The 20,275-nt window shown below is 37.4% G+C and overlaps 1 long non-coding RNA gene across 3 annotated transcripts; it reads right to left on the reverse strand.

Moving 5' to 3' along the window:
- Nucleotides 1-6,642: 6,642 nt before the first annotated feature.
- LOC134760534 (uncharacterized) lies at nucleotides 6,643-18,701 on the reverse strand. Of its 3 annotated transcripts, XR_010138147.1 has the most exons (3): nucleotides 18,470-18,701; nucleotides 15,714-15,860; nucleotides 6,643-6,861 (listed from the first exon to the last, which is right to left on the reverse strand). It is a non-coding gene; the product is annotated as an uncharacterized LOC134760534 (long non-coding RNA). The 3 variants fall into 3 exon arrangements; XR_010138145.1 differs by lacking the exon at nucleotides 6,643-6,861 and having other exon boundaries at nucleotides 15,072-15,860; XR_010138146.1 differs by lacking the exons at nucleotides 6,643-6,861; nucleotides 18,470-18,701 and adding an exon at nucleotides 15,949-16,298 and having other exon boundaries at nucleotides 15,072-15,860.
- Between the last annotated feature and the right edge of the window lie 1,574 nt (nucleotides 18,702-20,275).

The raw sequence follows: 20,275 nt of genomic DNA on the forward strand, positions 1-20,275 counted from the left end.
GCCTATTGAGGCCTATTGTGAAAAAATGAACATTTTGTGATAAAAATTAGAAAGATGCTACCTGTGGAAATTCTTTGCAATGTGTGGATTCATCTCACAGTGTTAAACCTTTCTTTTAATTCAGTAGGTAGAAAACACTCACTGAGTAAAATCTAAGAAGGGACATATCAAAGCACACTGAGACCTATAGTGAAAATCTGAATATACCACGATAAAAACTAGAAACAGGCAAACTGTGGAAATGCTTTTAGATATGCAGATTCATTTCACAGAGTTAAACCTTTGTTTTGATTCAGCAGTTAGAAAACATTCCTTTTGTAAAATCTATGAAGGGACATTTCGAAGCCCATTGAGGCATATTGTGAAAAACTGAATATCCTGCCATTAAAACTAGAAACAAGCAATGTGTGAAAATGCTTTGCGATGTGCGGATTCATTTCACAGAGTTAAACTTTGTTTTGATTCAGAAGGTTGGAAACACTGTCTTTGTAGAATCTAGGATGGGATCATTTAGAGCCCATTGAGGCCTGTTGGGAAAAATCAAATTTCCCTTGATAAAAACCACGTACAAGGTATCTGTGAAAATCCTTTGTGACCTCTGGATTCATCTCACAGATTTAAACCTTTGTTTTGATTCAGCAGGTTGAAAACATTCATTTTGTAGAATCTACAAAGGAACGTTATGAAGCCCAGTGAGGCCTACAGTGGAAAATGGAATATCCCATGATAAAAAGCAGCAACAAGATATCTGTGAAAATGCTCTGTGATGTGTGCATTCATCTCACATAGGTAAACCATTGTTTTGATTCAGAAGATTGGAAACACTCTTTTTAAAGAATCTACAAAGGGACATTTAGAAGCTAATTGAGGCCTATAGTGAAAAATCGATTACCCCTCAATACAAACTAGAAACAAGCTATCTGTGAAAATGCTTTCAGATAAGTAGCTTCAGCCCAAAGACTTAAACCATTGTTTTCATTCAGCACATTGAAAACACTGTTTATGGAAAATCTATGAAGGGCAGGGTGGAAACACTCTTTTTGTAGAATCTATGAAGGGACACTGTGGAGCCCATTGAGGCCCGTATTAAAAATCTGAATGTCCCATGATAAAAAGTAGAAATAAGCTATCTGTAAAAAAGTTTTGTGATGAGAAGATCCATCACACAGAGTTAAACCTTTTTTTTTTTTTTTTGATTCAGCATGTTGGAAACACTCTTTTTAAAGAATCTACAACAAGACAATTCGGGGCCCATGGACAAGTATATTGAAAAACCAGGCCGGGCGTGGTGGCTCATGCCTGTAATCCCAGCACTTTGGGAGGCTGAGGCAAGTGGATCACGAGTTGAGGAGATCAAGACCATCCTGGCTAACATGGTTAAACCCCGTTTCTACTAAAAATACAAAAAAAATTAGCCAGGTGTGGTGGCGGGCACCTATAGTCCCAGCTACTCAGGAGGCTGAGGCAGGAGAATGGCGTGAACCTGGGAGGCAGAGATTGCAGTGAGCCAAGATGGCACCACTGCACTCCAGCCTGGGTGACAGAGCAAGACTCTATTTAAAAAAAGAAAAAAGAAAAACCGAATATTCTGCGATGCAAACTAGCAATAATCTATTAGTGAAAATGCATTGTGATGTGTGGATTCATCTCACAGAGTTAAACCTTTATTTTCATTCAGTAGGTTGGGAACACTCTTTTGGTAGAATATACAAAAAAGACATTTTGGTGAACAGTGAGACCTAATGTAAAAAACTGAGCACTTTGGGATAACAACTAAAAACTATATAGCTGTAAAAATCGTATGTGATGTGCAGATTCATCTCACAGAGTTAAACTGTTGTTTTGATTCAGCAGGTTGGAAACACTCTTTTGTAGGATCTATGAAGGGACATTTTGGAGCCGACTGTGGACTATAGTGAAAAACCTAATATCCCAGGATAAAAAGTAGAAACAATCTGTCTGTTAAAATAATTTGCGACGTATGGATTCATCTCACAGAGTTAAACCTTTTTTTAAATTAAGTTAAACCTTTTTTGTTGTTGTTGCTCCCCCGCAATTTGGAGTCCTTCAAATTGCTGATTCAAAACAAATGTTCAATTCTGTGAGATGAGATGCAAAGATTTTCACAGATAGCCTGTTTCTAGTTTTCATCACAGGACATTTGGTTTTTCACTATAAGCATTAAAGGGCTCTGAAATATCCCTTTGTAGATTCTACAAAAAGAGTGTTCCCAACCTGATGAATCAAAAGAAAGTTTTAACTTTGTAAGATGAATCCACACATCACAAAGCATTTTCACCCATAGCTTGTTTCTAGTTTTTATCGTGGGTTATTGGTTTTTCACTAAATGCCTCAATGAGCTATGAACTGTCCTCTTGTAGATTCTACAAAGAAAGAATTTCCAACCAGCTGAAGTAAAACAAAGTTTTAACTTTGTAAGATGAATCTACACATCACAAGGCATTTTTACAATAGGTTGTTTTTAGCTTTTATCAAGAGATATTCTATTTTTCACAGTACGCCTCAATGTGCTACAAAATGTCCCCTAGTAGATTCTACAAAAAAACTTTCTAAACTGCTGAATCAAAAGAAAAGTTCAGCTGGTGAGATGAATTCGCACATCACAAAGTATTTTCAGAGATAGCTTCTTTATAGTTTTTATCATGGGATATTAGATTTTTCAATATAAGCCTCAATGAGCTCTGAAATGTCTCTTTGTAGATTCTACAAAAAAAGTGTTTCCAACCTGCAAAATAAAAAGGAAGGTTTAATTCTGTGAGATAAATCCACACATTGCAAAGCATCTTCACAGTTGGCTTGCTTCTAGTTTTTATTATGGGATATTTGGCTTTTCACTGAAGTTCTCAAGTGCTCTGAAATGTCCCTTTGTAGATTCTATAACAAGAGTGTTTTCAAACTGCTGAATTGAAACAAAGGTATAACTCTTTAAGAGGAATCCACACATCACAAAGCATATATTCAGATATCTTGTTTCTAGTTTTTAAACCATGATATTTGGTTTTTCACTATAACCCTCAATGGGCTCAGAAATGTCTCATAGTAGATTTTATAAAAACAGTGTTTCCTACCTGCTGAATCAAAGCAACAGCTTAAATCTGTGAGATTAATCCAAACCTCACAAAGCATTTTCACAGATAGCTTATTCCTAGTTTTTATTGCAGGATATTTGGATTTTCAGTGTAGGCTCAATGGGCTCTGAAATGTCCATTCATAGGTTATATAAAAAGTATGTTCCCAAACCCCTGAAAAAAAAACAAAGGTTTAACTCTGTGAGATGAATCCACACATTGCAAAGCATTTTCACAGATAGCTTGTTTCTAGCTTTTATGATGAGACATTCGCAAGCTTTTATGATGAGACATTCGAATTTTTACTATTGGCCTCAATGGGGTCAGAAATGTCTTTTTGTAGATTCTACAAAAAAATGTTTTTTTATTTTTCTGAATCAAAATAAAGGTTTAACTCTTTTATATGAAATCACACATCTCAAAGCATTTTCACAGATAACTTGTTTCTAGTGTTTATCACTGGATATTGAGTTTTTCACTATAGGCTTCAGTGGACTCTTAATTGTAACTTCTTAGTTCTTCAAAAAGTGTGTTTCTAATCTGCTGTATGGAAGCAAGGGTTTACCTCTGTGAGACAAATCTTCACATCGCAAAGCATTTTCCCCAAAAGCTTGTTTGTAGTTTTACTTGTGTAATATTCAGTTTTGTAGTACAGTCCTCAATGGGCACCAAAATGTCCCTTCATAGATTATATGAAAACAGTGTTTCTAACCTGTTGAATCAAGACAAAGGTTTAACTGTCAGATGAATCTACACATTGCAAAGCATTTTCATAGGTAGCTTGTTTCAAGTTTTCATTGCAAGATATACGTTTTTTCATTATAGGCCCCAAGGGCTCCAAAATGTCTTAGAGTATTTCAAATCTGCAGTATAAAAACAAGGTTTAACTCTGTGAAACAAATGCATACATCACAAAGAATTTTCACAGAAAGCTTGTTTCTAGTTTTTATCAGGAGATACTCGGTTTTTCACTATAGACCTCAATGGGCTTTGAAACTTCCCTCCGTAGATTATACAAAAAGAGTGTTTCCACCTTGCTGAAACAAAAAAAAAAAAAAAGGTTTAACTCTTTGAGATGAATCAACACATTGCAAATCTAATTCACAGAGAGCTTATTTCTAGTTTTTTTTTTTTTTTTTTTGAAGGGTATTCTGTTTTTCACTATAGGCACCAATAGGCTCCTAAATGTCCCTTCATAGATAGATTCTACAAAAAGAGTGTTTCCAACCTGCTGAACCAAAAGAAAGGTTTAATTCTATGAGATGAAATCATGCACAAGAAAGCATTTTCTGAGATAGCTTTTTTATAGTTTTTATCACTGGATATTCTGTTTTTCACTGTAAGCCTCAATGGGTTTTGAGGATTGTACCTTTGTCGATTTGTACCAGAGGAGAGTTTACAACTTCCTGAATCAAAACAAAGGTTTAATGTTGTGAGATAAATCCACAAATTGCAAAATATTTTTACAGAAAACCTGTTTCTAGTTTTTATCATGGGATATTTGGTTTTCACTATAGGCCTTGGTGGGCTAAGAAATGTCCCCTCGTCAAATCTACAAAATAGGTTTCTCCAACCTGCTGAATCAAAATTAACATTCAACTCTGTGAAATGAATCCACACATCACAAAGCCTTTTTTTTTTTTAGACGGAATCTCACTCTGTGACTCATGCTGGAGTACAGTGGTGTGACCTCAGCTCACAGCAACCTCCACCTCCTGGGTTCAAGCGATTCTTATGCCTCAGCCTCCTGAGTAGATAGGACTACAGGCACATGCCACCATGCCCAACTTTTTTTTTTTTTTGTATTTTTAGTAGAGACGGGGTTTCAAAATGTTGGCCAGGCTGCTCCTGAACTCCTGACTGCAGGTAATCCACCAGTCTCAGCCTTCTAAAGTGCTGGGATTACAGGTGTGAGCCACTGCGCCCAGCCATGAAGCATTTTCACAGATAGCTAGTTTCTAGTTTTTATCACCAGATATTCAGTTTTTCACTATAGTCCTCAGTGGGCTTTGAAATGTCCCCTTGTAGATTCTACAAAAATAGTGTTTTTGACCTCCCAAGTCAAAACAAAGGACAAACTCTGTGAGATGAAACTACACATTTCAAAACATTTTTACAGATAGCGTATTCTAGTTTTTAATCATGATATATTCACTTTTTCACTCTAGGCTCCAATGGGCTCAGAAATGTTTTTTCATTGATTCTACAAAAAAAATTGTTTCCAACTTTTTAAATCAAAACAAAGATTTAACTTTATGAGATGAATTCACAAATCACAAAATATTTTCACAGATAGTATGTTTCTACTTTTTATCAAGGGTTGTTCTTTTTTTTATTGTAGGCCTCAGTGGGCTCTGAAATGTCCCCTTATAGATTTTACAAGAAAAGTTTCTCCAAGCTGCTGAATCAGAAGAAAAGTTTAACTCTATGAGATAAAATCACACATCACAAAGCATTTTCAGAGATAGTTTTTTAAATAGTTTTAATCATGAAATATTTGTTTTTTCAGTATTCGCCTCCATGGGCTCTGAAATGTACTATCATAGAGTAAACAAAATTAGTGTTTCCAGCATACTTAGTCAAAACAAAGGATTAACTCTGTGAGATGAATCCGCGCATTGCAAAGCATTTTAACAGATAGCTTGTTTCTAATATTTATCATGGGATATTCGGTTTTTCAATAAAAGCCTCAAAGGGTTCCAAAATGGAACTTCTTAGATTCTAAAAAGAGACTGTTTTCAACCTCCTGAATAAAAACAAAGATTTAACTCCATGAGATGAATCCACACATTGCAAAGCATTTTCACAAATAGATTTTATCTACTTTTTATCATGGAATATTGGGTTTTTCACAATAGGCTTCAATGGACTCTATATCACCCCCTATTGAATTCTACAAAATGAGTGTTTCCAACATGCTGTATATAAACAGAGGTTAACTCTGTGAGATGAATCTATATAAGCAAAGCATTTGCACAGAGAGCATGTTTCTAGTTTTCATAGTGAAATATTCAGTTTTCAGTCTGTGAGACCTCAATGGGCTCTGAAATGTCCCTTCGTAGATTGTACAAAACTGGGTTTCCAATCTGCAGAATCAAAACAAAGGTTTAACTCTGTGAGATGAATCCACACAACACAAAGCATTTTCACTAATAATTTGTGGCTAGTTTCTATCATGGGATATTTTGTTTATCAATATGCTCATCCATGGAAACCAAAATGTTCCTTTGTAGATTCTTAAAAAAAAAGTGTTTCTAATCTGCTGAATCAAAACAAATGTTTAACTTTTTGAGATGAATCCACACATCGCAAAGCATTTTCACAGAGGCTTGTTTCTAGTTTTTATTGCAGGATATTGGTTTTTCTCTACAGGACAATATTGTCTTTGAATTGTCCCCTCATAGATTCTACAAACACTGAGATTCCAAGCTAATGAAGCAAAAGAAAATTTAACTTTGTAAGATGAATCTACATTTGCAAAGCATTTTTAAAAGATAGCTTGTTTTTAGCTTTTATTGCTGGATATTCAGTTTATCACTGTAGGCCTCAATTTGCTCTGAAATGTTTTATTGAATATTCTACACAAAGAATGTTTCCAACCCCTGAATCAAAAGAAAGATTTAACTCTGTGAGATTAAATCACACATTGCAAAGCATTTTCAGAGACAGCTTCACATAGATTTATCATGAGATATTTGGTTTTTCACTGTAAGCCTCAATCAGCTTTAAAATGTCTCTTCATAGATTGCACAAAAAAAGAGTTTCCAACCTTCTGAATAAAAAAAAAGTTTTAATGTTGTGAGGTGAATCCACCTACTGCAAAGCATTTTCACAAATATCATTTTTTCTCGTTTTTATCATGGAATATTCAGTTTTTAAGTGTAAGCCTCAGTGGGCTCAGAAATGCCCCTCAAAGATTCTACAAAAAGAATTTTTCTAATCTGCTGAATCAAAGCAACAGTTCAACTCTTTGAGTTGAATCCACACATCACAAAGCAATTTCACAGATAGCTTGTTTCAAGTTTTTATCACGAGATATTCGTTTTTTTTACCATAGGCCTCACTAGCTCAGAATTGTTCCCTCTTAGATTCTACTAAAACAGTGTTTCCAAAATGCCATATAAAAATAAAGTTTTAACTCTGTATGATGAATCTACACATTGCAAACCATTTTCAGACATAGATTATTTCTAGTTTTTATCATGAGATATTCTGTTTTTGACTATAGGCCTCAAAGGTCTCCGAAATGTCCCTTTGTAGATTCTACAAAATGAGGGTTTTCAACGTGCTGAATACAAACAGAGGTTTAACTCTGTGAGGTAAATCCACACATCACAAAACATTTTCACTGATAGTTTTTTTCTAGTTTTTATTGTGTGATATTTGATTATTCACTATAGGCCCAATGGGTTCCAAAATTTCCCTTTGTAGATTCTACAAAAAAGTATTTCCAACCTGCTGAATCAAAACAAGGTTTTAACTGTATGAGATAGATCTACACATCATAAAGCATTTTCACAGATTGTTTGTTCTAGTTTTTATAGGGGGATATTTTGTTTTTTACTATAGGCCACAGAGAGCTCGGAAATGTCGTCTTTTAGATTCTGCAAAAAGAATGTTTTCCACCTGCTGTATATAAATATAGGCTTAACTCTGGGAGAAACATCTGCACATCACAAACATTTTCACAGATGGCTTGTTTCTAGTTTTTATCACGGGATATTTGGTTTCCCACTAGAGGCCTCAATAGGCCCCTAAGTGTTCCTTTGTAGATTCTAAAAAAAGTTTCCAATTTGCTGTATAAAAACAAAGGTTTAACTCTGTGAGATGTGTGCACACATCATAAAGCATTTTCACAGAAGGATTCTTTTTAGTTTTTCCATGGGATACTCTGTTTTTCATTTGAGGCCACATTGAGATCTGAAAAATCCCTATATAGATTCTACAAAAAGAGTGTTTCCAGCCTGCAGAATCAAACCAAAGGTTTAATTCTGAGAGATCATTCCAAACTTCGCAAGACACTTTTACAGATAGGTTGTTTCTAGGTTTAATTGTGGGATATTTGGTTTTTTAATATAGGCCTCAAAGGGCTCTGAAATGTCCCTTCATAGATTCTATGAAAACAGTGTTTCCAACTGGCTGAATCAAAACAAATATATAACTCTGAGATAGAAATCCACACATCACAAAGCATTTTCAGTGACAGCTTGTTTCAAGTTTTTATTGCAGAATAATCAGTTTTTGACTATAGGCCTCAATGGGCTTTAAAATGTACCTTCATGATTTCTACAAGAAGAGTGCTTCAAACCTGCTTACTCAAAGCAAAGGTTTAATTCTGTGAGATGAGTCCACACATCACAAAGCGTTTTCACATATAGTATGTTTCTAGTATTTATCACTGGATATTTGGCTTGGTTTTTCACTGCAGACCTCAATAGGCTCTCAAATATCCCCTCATAGATTCTACAAAAACAAGTGCTTTCAACATGATTAATCAAAACAAAGTTTTAACTTTGTGACATGAAAAGACACATCATAAAGGATTTTCATAGATAGCTTGGTTCTGGTTTTTATCGTGGGTATTCAGTTTTCCACTACAGGCCACACTGGGCTCCAAAATGTCCATTCAGGCCTACAAAAAGAGAGATTTTTGCCTGCTGAATCAAAACAAGGGTTTAGCTCTGTGAGGTGAATCCACAGATCTCAAAGAATTTTCACAAATACCTTGTTTCTAGTTTTTATCACAGGATGTTGGTTTTTTTCATATGCTTCTTCATGGGATCTGAAATGTCCCTTCATAGATTCTACAAAAAATATTTCCAACTGGCTGAATCAAAACAAAGGCTTAACTCTGTGAGTTGAATCCACACATCACAAAGCATTCTCATATATAGCTTGTTTCTAGTTTTTATCTTGAGATATAAAGTTTTTAACTGTAGGGCTCAATGTTCTCTGAATGTGCCTTCTTAGGTTCTACAAAAAAACTGTTTCCAACCTGCTGAATCAAGATAAAGGTTTAACTCTGTGATGTGAATTGACACATTGCAAAGCATTTTCACAGATAGCTTTTTTCTAGTTTTTGTCACCAGATATTCAGTTTTTCACTATTGGCCTTTATGGATTCCCAAATTTCCTTTCGTAGATTCTACAAAAAGAGTGTTTCCAATCTGCTGACAAAACAGAGCTTTAAATCTGTGAGATGCATCCACACATTGCAAAGCATTTTTACAAATAGCTTGTTTCTAGCTTTTACCATGGGATATTTGGTTTTCCAGTATGGACCTCAATAGGTTCCCAAATGTCCCCTTGTGGATTGTACAAAAGGAGTGCTTTCCATGTGCTGAATCAAAACAAAGGTTTTACTCCATGAGATGAATCCACACATTGGAAAGCATTTCCACAGATCGCTTGTTTCTCATTTTTATTGTGAAATATTTGGTTTTTCACTGTAGGCCTTAATGTGCAGCAAAATATCTTCTCGTAGGTTCTACAAACAGACAGTTCCCAACCTGCTTAATCAAAACAAAGGTTTAACTCTGTGATATGAATTAACACATTCTAAAGCATTTTCACAGATAGCTTGTTTCTAGTTTTTATTTCCACATTTTTTTCACTATTGGCTTCAATGTGCATTAAAATGTTTCTTCATAGATTCTACAAAAAGAGTTTTCCAAACTGCTGGATTAAAATGAAGGTTTAACTTTGTGAGATGAATCCACACATCACAAAACATTTTCACAGATAGCTTGTTTCTAGTCTTTATCATGGGATATTTGGTCTTTCACTGTAGGCCTAAATGGGCTTCAAAATGGCCTTTAGTAGATTCTACAAAGAGAGTATTTCCAATCTGCTGAATGAAAAAGAATATTTAACTCTGTGAGATTAATCCACACAATGCAAACATTTTCAGAAGTAGCTTGTCTTTAATTTTTATTGCAGGATATTTGTGTTTCAATGTACTTGTTTATGGGCTCCAAAATGTCCCATTGTATATTCTACAAAAAGAGTGTTTCCAATCTGCTGAATAAAAACAAAGATTTAACTCTGAGAGATGATTCCACACATCACAGGACCTTTTTACAGATAGCCTGTTTCTAGTTTTCATTGCGGGATATTTAGCTTTTCACTATAGGCCTCACTGAACTTTGTAATGTCCTTTTGTATAATCTACAGAAATAGCATTTCCAGCCTTCTGAATCAAAACAAACATTTAACTCGTGAGATGGATCCACACATCTCAAAGCATTTTCATAGATAGCTTGTTTCTACTATTTATCAAAGGATATTCGATTTTTCTATTTACTTCTCCATGGGCTCCGAAATGTCCCTTCATAGATTCTACAAAAAAGAGCATTTCCTAAATGCTAAATCAAAACAAGGGTTTACCTCTGTGAGTTGAATCCACACATTTCAAAGCATTATCACAGATAGCTTGTTTCTCATTTTTAATGCAGATATTCAATTTTTACTATAGGCCTCAATGTGCACCAAAATGTCTTGTCGTAGATTCTGCAAACAGACTGTTTACAACCTGCTTAATCAAAACAAAGTTTTAATTCTGTAATATGAATCCACACATCACAAAGTATTTTGACGGATAGCTTGTTTCCAGTTTTTATCTCCACATATTTTGTTTTTCACTGCAAGCTTCAATGGGCTTTGAAATGTTTCTTTGTAGATTCTACAAAAAGAGATTTTTTTTAACCTACTGAATTAAAACAAAGGTTTAACTCTGTGAGATGAATCCACACATCACAAAGCATTTTCACAGATAGCTTGTTTCTAGTTTTTATTGCAGGATATTTGTTCTTTCACTGTAGGCCCAAATGGGCTCCAAAATGGCCTTTAGTTGATTCTACAAATAGAGTGTTTCCAACCTGCTGAATCAAAATAAATATTTAACTCTGTGAGATGAATCCACACAATGCAAAGCATTTTCAGAGGTAGCTTGTTTTTAGTTTTTATTGCAGGATATTATATTCAGTGTTTCAATATGCTCATTTATGGGTTCTGAAATGTCTCTTCGTATATTCCACAAAAAGTGTTTCCAACCTGCTGAATAAAAGCAACTGTTTAACTCTGAGAGATGATTCCACACATCACAATATCTTTTGATCGATAGCCTGTTTCTAGTTTCAGCATGGGATATTCAGCTTTTCACCATAGGCCTAAATAAGCTTTGTAATGTCTTTTCATATAATCTACAAATAGAGTGTTTCCAGTCTGCTGAATCAAAATAAAAATTTAACTCTTTGAGATGGATTCACAAATCCCAAAGCATTTTCACAGATAGCTTGTTCCTACTTTTTATCAAAGAATATTCACTTTTTCCATTTATTTCTCTATGGGCTCTGAAATGTCCCTTTATAGATTCTACAGAAAGAGTGTTTCCTATCGGCTAAATCAAAACAAAGTTTTACCTCTATGAGTTGAATCCACACATCACAAAGGATTTTCACAGATAAGTTGTTTCTCGTTTTTGATATGGGATATTCAGCTTTTACTATAGGCCTCAATGTGTACCAAAATGTCCTGTAGATTCTACAAACAGACTGTTTACAACTTGCTTAATCAAAACAAAGTTTTAATTCTGTGATATGAATCCATACATTGCAAAGCATTTTAACAGCTTGTTTCTAGTTTTTATCTCCACATATTTTGTTTTTCAATGCAGGCTTCAATAGGCTTTTAAATATTTATTCATAGATTATACAAAAACAGTTTTTTTTAACCTGCTGACTGAAAAAAAGGTTTAACTCTGTGAGATGAATCCACACAATGCAAAGCATTTTCACAGATAGCTTGTTTCTAGTTTTCATGGCAGGGTATTCGGTCTTTCACTGTAGGCCTCAATGGGCTCTGATATGGCCCTTAGCACATTCTACAAAAAGGGTGTTTCCAACCTGCTGAATCAAAATAAGTGTTTAACTCTGTAAGATGAATCCACACAACAAAAAGCATTTTTACACATAGCTTTTTTGTAGTTTTTATTGCAAGATATTCAATGTTTCAATATATTCATCCATGGGCTCCAAGATGTTTCTTGGTATATTCTACAAAAAGAATGTTTCCAACCTGCTGAATAAAAACAAAGATTTAACTATAAGAGATTATTCCACACATCCAAGATCTTTTGACAGATAGCTTGTTTCTAGTCTTCATCGTGGGATAGTCAAGATTTCACTATAGGTCTCAATTAGCTTTGGAATGTCCTTTCATAGAATCTACAAAAAGAGTGTTTCCAGCCTGCTGAATCAAAACAAGGGTTTAATTCTGTGAGATGGATCCACACATCCCAAACCATTTTCACAAATAGCTTCTTTCTCCTTTTCATCAAAGGATATTTACTTTTTCCATATACTTCTCCATGGGCTCCGAAATATCACTTCATAGATTCTACAAAAAGAGTTTCCAACCTGCTGAATCAAAACAAAGGTTTAACTCTGTAAAATGAATGCACACATTTCAAAGCGTTTTCACAGATAGCTTTTCTCTATTTTACATTGCGGGATATTTGATTTTTTGCTATACTCGTCCACGGGCTCCGAAATGTCCTTTTGTAGATACTACAAAAACAGTCTTTTTATTCTGCTCAATCAAAACAAATGTTTAAGTCTGAGAGATGAATCCCTGCATGGCAAAGCATTTTTACAGATAGCTTGTTTCTAGTTTCTATTGTGGGATATTTAGTTTTTCACTGTAGGCTTCAATGGGTTCTGAAATGTCCCTCTGTAGACAAAGGGACAAAAAGAGTGATTCCATCCTGCTGAATCAAAACAAAGGTTTATCTTTTTGAGATGAATTCACACATCTCAAAGCGTTTTCATAGTTTCTAGTTTTTATCGTGGGATATTCAGTGTTTTACTCTTGGCCTTAATGGACTCTAACATGTCCCTTCATAGATTCTATAAAAAGAGTGTTTCCAACCTGGTAAATCAAAACAAATGTTTAACTCTGTGAGAAGTATTGACACATCACAAAGCAATTTCAAAGATAGCTTGTTTCTAGTTTTTATTGCAGGATATTTGGTTTTTCACTATAGACCAAAATTGGCTCCAAAATGTACCCTTGCAGATTCTACAAGAAGAGTGTTTCCAACCTGCTGAATCAAGACAAAGGATTAACTCTGTGAGATAAATATACACATGGCAAAGAATTTTTACTGATAGGTTGTTTCTAGTTTCTTTAGTGGGATATTCGATTTTTCACTGTAGGCCTCAATGGCCTCTGAAATGTCCCACAGAGATGGTACAAAAAGACTGTTTCCAATGTGCTGGATAAATACAAAGGTTTAACTCTATCAGATGAATCCAAACATCACAAAGCATTTTCACAGGTAGGTTTTTTCTAGTTTTTATTGTGGGATATTTGGTTTTTCACTATTGGCCCTAATGGGCTCCAAAATGTTCTTTCTTAGATTCTACAAAGAGACTGTTTCCAACCTGCTTAATTAAAACAAAGATTTAACTCTGTGAGATGAATCCACACATTGTAAAGCATTTTCAGAGATAGAATTTTTATTATTTTTATTGCAAAATATTCAGTTTTTTACTATAGGCATCAATGGGTATGAAATGTCCTTTGTATATTCTATTTAAAAAAGTATTTTTTAACCTGTCGAATAAATACAAAGGTTTAACTCTGTGAGATGAATCCACATATTGCAAAGCATTTTCAAAGATAGATTGTTTCTACTTTTTATTGCAGGATAATCAGTGTTTCACTATGGGCCTCAATAGGCTTCAAAATATCCCTTCATAGATTTTACAAAAAGATATTTTCCAATCTGCTGAATCAAGACAAAGGATTCAATCTATGAGATGAATCCACACATTGCAAAAAATTTTTACTTAGAGCCTGTTTCTAGTTTTTATCATGGGATAATGGGTTGTTCATCAATGTGCTGAATCACAAAAAGGTGTAACTCTGTGAGATGGAATCACACATCGCAAATAATTTTCAGACATAGTTATTTGTTATTGTTACAGTGGGACATTCAGCTTTTCTCTGTAGGCTTCAACAGGCTTCTAAAACTCTTTTTGTAGATTGTAGAAAAAGAGTGTATCCAAAGAGCTGAATCAAAACAAAGGTGTAATTCTGTGAGATAAATCCACACATTGCAAGGTATTTTCACAGATAGCTTGTTTTTAGTTTTTATTGTGTGATGTTCGGTTTGTCAATGGGCTCTGAAATGTTTCTTTGTTGAATCTACAAAAGGAAAGTTTTCAATCTGCTGAATCAGAAAAAAGGTTTAACTCTGCGAGATGAATCCACACAATGTAAAACATTTTCACAGATGGCTTGTTTCTAGTTTTTACCACGGGATATTCGGTTTTTCACTACAGGTCTCAATGACCTCCCAAATGTCCCTTCTTAGATTCTCCAAAAAAATTGTTTCCAACCTGCTGAATAATAACAAAGGTTTAACTCTGTGAGATGAATCCACACATGGCAAAGCATATTCAGAGATAGATTTTTTATTGTTTCTATCACAAAATATTTGGTTTATTACTATAGGCATCAATGGGTGTGAAATGTCCCTTTGTATATTCTATAAAACAAGTGTTCACAATCTGCTGAATAAAAGAGAGGTTTAGCTCTGTGAGATGAAATCACACATTGCAAAGCATTTTCAGACATAGTTTCTTTTTAGTTTTTGTTGATGAATGTTTGTTTTTTCACTATACTTCTCAATGGGTCTATGTACCTTCGTAGACTGTACAAAAAGAGTGTATCCAACTTGCAGAATCACAGCAAAGGTTTAACTCTGTCAGATAAATCCAAATATCACAAAGTTTTCTCACAGATCACTTGCTTCTAGTTTTTATCACGAGATATTGTTTTTCACTATAGGCCTCAATGGGTTCCGAAACGTGTTTTCCTAGATTCTACAAAAAAAAGTGTTAACAATCTGCTGAATCAGAAGAAAGGTTTAACACTGTGAGATGAATCCACAGATCACAAAGCATTTTCACAAAAAGCTTCCTTTTAGTTTTTTATTGCAAATATTCAGTTTTTCACTATAGGCCTCAATGGGCTTCCAAATAACTTTTCTGAAATTCTACGAAAAACGAGTTTCCAACCTGCTGAGTGAAAACAAAAGTTTCACTCTGTGAGATGAATCTACACATTGCAAAGCATTTTTACAAATAGGGTTTCTAGTTTTTATCGTGGGATAATCAATTTTTCACTATAGGCCTTAATGAGCTACGAAAAGGCTCTTCATAGTTTCCACAATTAAAGTGTTTGCAACCTGTTGAAACAAAACAAAGGTTTAACTCTGTGAGATAGATCCACACGTTGCAAAACATTTTCACTGATAGCTTGTTTCTAATTTCTATCACAGGATATACAGTTTTTCACTATACGCCTCAATGGGCTTTAAAATGTCCCTTCGCAGATTCTACAGAAAGAGTTTTTCCAACCTACTAAAAAAAAAAAAAAAAGTTTAACTCTGTGAGATGAATTCACACACAGCAAAGTGTTTTCACTGATTGCTTGTTTCTACTTTATATCGTGAAATATTTGGTTTTTTAGTATAGGCTTCAATGGGCTCTGAAACTTTCCTTTGCAGATTCTACAAAATGAGTGTTTTTAACTTATTCAATCAAAAGAAAGTTTTACCTTTGTAAGATGAATCCAAACATCACAAAGCATATTCACAGATAGCAAGCTTTTAGTTTTTATCGCAGAATATTTTGTTTTTCACTATATGCCTCAATGGGTTCCACAAAGTTTATTCGTAGATTCTACAAAAGGAGTGTTTCCAACCTGCTGAATCAAAACAAAGGTTTAACTCTTTGAGATGAGCCCTCAAATCCTAAAGCATTTTCACAGATAGCTTGTTTCTAGTTTTTACCATGGGATATTCGTTATTTCACTATAGGACTGCATGGGCTCTGAAATGTCCCCTCGTAGATCCTACAAAAAGAGTGTTTCCAAACTACTGAATTAAAACAAATCTTTAAGTGTGTGACATAGTTTCACACGTCAGAAAGCATTTTCACAGATAGCTTGTTTGTAGTTTTTATCACGGGATTTTCGGTTTTTCACTATAGGCCTCAATGTGCTTTGAAATGTCTCTTCTTAGGTTCTGCAAAAAACGTGCTTCCAACCTGCTGAATCAAGACAAAGATTAACTCTGTGAGATAAATGCACACATTCTAAAGCCTTTTGACAGATAGCTTGCATGAAGTTTTTATCAGGGGATATTCTGTTTTTCTCAATGGGTATCAAAGGGCCGCCAAATGTCCCTTCACAGATTCTACAAAAAAAGTCTTTAAAACTGCTGAATCAAAACAAAGATTTAGCTTCATAAGATGAATCAAGAAGTCACAAATCATTTCACTGAAGTCTTGTTTCTAGTTTTTATCACAAGATAATCAGTTTTTTACTATAGGACTCAATTTTCTCAAAAATGTCCCTTCATAGATTCTAGAAAGAAAGTGTTTCTGACCTGCTGAATCTCAGGAAAGGTTTAACTCTGAGATGAGATCAGACATCAGAAAGCATTTTCATACATAGCTTCTTTGTAGTTTTTATCCCAGGATATTCAGTTTTTCACTATATGCCTCAAAAAATTTTGAAATGTTCCCTCATAGATAGTACAAAATTATGAGGGGACATTTCAAATGAGGGGACATTTCAAAAGATTGTACAAATCTATGAGGGGACATTCCAAATGAGGGGACATTTCAAAAGAGCGTATCCAACCTTCCGAATCAAAACAAAGGTTTAACTCTATATAATAAATCCACACATCACAAAGCATTGTCACCATATCCTCCAAAAAGGAAACTCTTGTTCTCCTACTCCTATTGGAGGGCTGCATGATTCCTATAGGATGGAAAGCAGGCAGCCGTGGCTGGCTTTTGCCTGGTAATCTAGGCTCTGTTTCATTTCACCTGCACTTCCTTTCTCAGAGCGGAGAGGCTGTTTCATTGGGCTGTTGCTGGGTGGGACTGCCTCTCGCCACAGTTCTATTGGCTGCTGGGGATTTCAGGGATCAAAGGTACTTCCAGTAGGCAGGCTGTGCTCCAGGTTGTGTATTATGATCTCGTTGTGGTGCCTGAGGTTGTTTGCACTTTGCAGGAGACTTTTGGGTCCTCTGACAGGAATCCTTGAATGTTGCTTGGACTCCAGCACAAGTCAGCTGGTTCTCTCATGCGAACCTTGATTTTCCTTTGTTTTAATGGGGGATCAACAGTGCACCTCAACAGCACTGCTGGACACCCTTTTCCTGCTTGCAATCGCCACAGACGGCCTCTGAGACAATGTCTCAACCTCCTCTGCACCTGTGAGAGGCCAGTTCAAGGTGTGAGAACACTGCTACACCTTGGACTTGCCTTTGCCATAGTTCCTGCCTTTCCCAGAGAGCCCCTGCGAGGCCCAGGATGAAGGGAGGCAATGAGATCAAAGGCCCGGCCATCTTTCGCTGACACCCGCCTCTGGGGTCTCAGGTATGAGTTCATCACCCAAAGACCCCTCAACAGCTCACCAGACTATATTCCAATCCCCATGGGACCCGATTCCTGAACGCAGCCTCTTTCGGGAAGGGAGTCAGAAAAGCAGTTTCCAGAGACCAACTCACACTCTCGAAATGCCTCCTTCTCCCGTGGGACCCGACCACGGAGACGGCCCGAGGGGGCCCTAAAGTCGAGACTTGTAGGGTCCTGCACTGGGTTATCATAGGCAGCCTTTTTCCTGATACCAGGCCAGCTCTGCCTGTACCATTTTCCTCCGCTTAAGCAGGCTGACAGCTCTGACATCTGGGCGCCCGAGACTGCCTCGCTAATGAGCATGCGCTAGTCTCAGGGCACCAGACCTGAGCTGTAAATTCTGGCTAGCGTCACAATGAATGCCACCGTCACCTAGCGACAAATCCCTGCAGCTTGGCGGAGACAGAGACCTTTGTGGAGGGTGCCTAGGGGGTGGACTCTCGCCTATCTTCTCTATGGGATCCACGGGATAGTCCTATGATCCTAGGAGAGGGTAGACGTGAGCCAGCCTGAAGAAACGTCAAGCAGAGCCCCAGGAATAAACCGCGAAATCCCTAAGGATCCAAAAGGATCTGCAGGATGTCTCAGGCCTGTCTAGTCGTTGTAGGGGTGAGTCTTTTTGAAACTTGCCCCACTGTGATTTTTAGATACAGCCCACCTGTGTTCCTCAGGGTTGCTCTGTCTTAGGTGGGGCTTCCTTCATAAACATGCAGCCTCAGAAGCTGCCGGTCTGTGTGTTCTGTGGGGGTGTTATGAGTGTTGGAAGTCTGCGTGTGTGTGTGGCTGTGTGTGTGTGTGTGTGTGTGTGTGCCTGTAAGTGTAGTCGACTTAAAGGAATGTGGCTAATGCACTGCAGCGCTTCTTTTTTTTAAGTCTCCCAACCTTTTGTTGTCCTGTCTGTGTGGCTCTGCTTGGTCTGCGCGGCTCGGTGTTCTTTATCTTTCTGTGGATCATGAATCCGCAGTGAATTGGGAGTCTGGCTGAGACCGGCCTGGGTCAAAATCACCTCCACTGCAAAAAAAAAAAAAAGCCGTGTTTCTAGAAAGAACAGGAACACACCACACCCAAGAAAGGACATTTCCCAGTGTTTTACTGTCTTGCTTCCAAGTCAGGGAAAGACACTAGCAGTTCTGTCCGCGGGGCCCCTTGAATTTACATCGAATTCCGTTCCCAGCCTAGCAGGTACTTCCCGTCGTGAGGGGGCACTCCTCCATCATCTTCAGATTTCATTCAGGGACAGAGAGTGTGAGCAGCAATATGGTCAGATAGGGGAGAGAACACAATCTGTTGTGGGGTGGATGAGGTCCCACACCTTTACCTGCAAAGAAAGGTGAAGACAGATGAAGGTGCTTCCAACTGCATCCCCTCAATACCTTAATTGCACAAACAGTACACCCATGGCCTGGTGTTCAGGTAGGAGTACTCCAAGGTGCAGGGAACATTTGGAGTGCAAACTGAGGCCATCCTGGCAAACTCCCGATTTGGGGGCTTTCATACCTAGAGCCAAATGGAAGTGCGATGGGTTGATTCTGGGTGGGATGTGGCCACCGCACTTGCCTCTTCTTTTGCTGACTTCCGTGTTCCTTGTCGGCCTAGGGTTTCCTGGGGCTGGCTCAACGTCTTACACACTAAATGTTTCCCACTTCACAGAGGACGATCCTCATGGGAATCCATTACATGAGTGTTTTCTTCTAAACGCTGTCACGTTTTAATGACTGGCAGCTGTTATACTTTTACAACCATAAATTCCCATTACATTTGCCATCAAGGAAATTCTCGTTCTCCCACTTCTATTGAAGGGCTGCATGATTACTATAGGATGAGTAGCAGGCAGCCATGGCTGGCTTTTGCCTGATAATCTAGGCTCTGTTTCATTTCATCGGCACGTCCTTTCTCATTGTGGAGAGGTTCTTTCATTGGGCTGTTGCTAGATGGGACTGCCTCTCGCCATAAATCTTTTGGCTGCCAGGGATTTCAGGCAGCTAAAGGGACTTCAGGTAGGCAGGCTGCCCTCCAGGTTGTGGGTCGTGGTCTCCTTTTGGGGCTGAGGTTGTTTGAACTTTGCAGGAGCGTTTTGGGTTTTCTGACAGGAATCTTTGAACATTGCTTGGACTCCAGCACAAGTCAGCTCGCTCTCTCAGGCGAGCCTTGATTTTTGTTGGCTTTCATGGAGGGTCAACAGTGCCCGTCAACAGCACTGCTGGGCACCCTTTTCAGGCTTTCAATCACCACAGACAACTTCTGAGACAATGTCTCAACCTCATCTGCAGCCATGAGAGGCCAGTTCGAGGTGTGAGAACACTGCTCCACCTTGGACTTGCATTTGTCATGGTTTCTGCCTTTCCTAGAGATCCTCTGCGAGGCCCGGGATGAAGTAACGCAGTGAGGCCAAGGGCCCGGCCATCTTTTGCTGACACCTGCCTCTGGGGTCTCAGTTTAGATTCCATCACCCAAAGACCCCTCAACAACTCACCAGACTATATTCCAATCCCCATGGGACCTGATTCCTGCAAACAGCCTCTTTCAGGAAGGGTGTCAGAAGAGCAGTTTCTAGCGACCAACTCACACTCTTGAAACGCCTCCTCGTCCAGCGGGACCCGACAACGGAGACGACCCGATGGGTCCCTAAGGTCAAGACTTTTAGGGTCCCGCAGTGGGTTATGTCAAGCAGCCTTTTTCCCGATACCA

This window comes from Pongo abelii, chromosome 19 (genome assembly GCF_028885655.2).
Source record: "Pongo abelii isolate AG06213 chromosome 19, NHGRI_mPonAbe1-v2.0_pri, whole genome shotgun sequence".
In the NCBI taxonomy this organism is placed as follows: Eukaryota; Metazoa; Chordata; class Mammalia; order Primates; family Hominidae; genus Pongo; species Pongo abelii.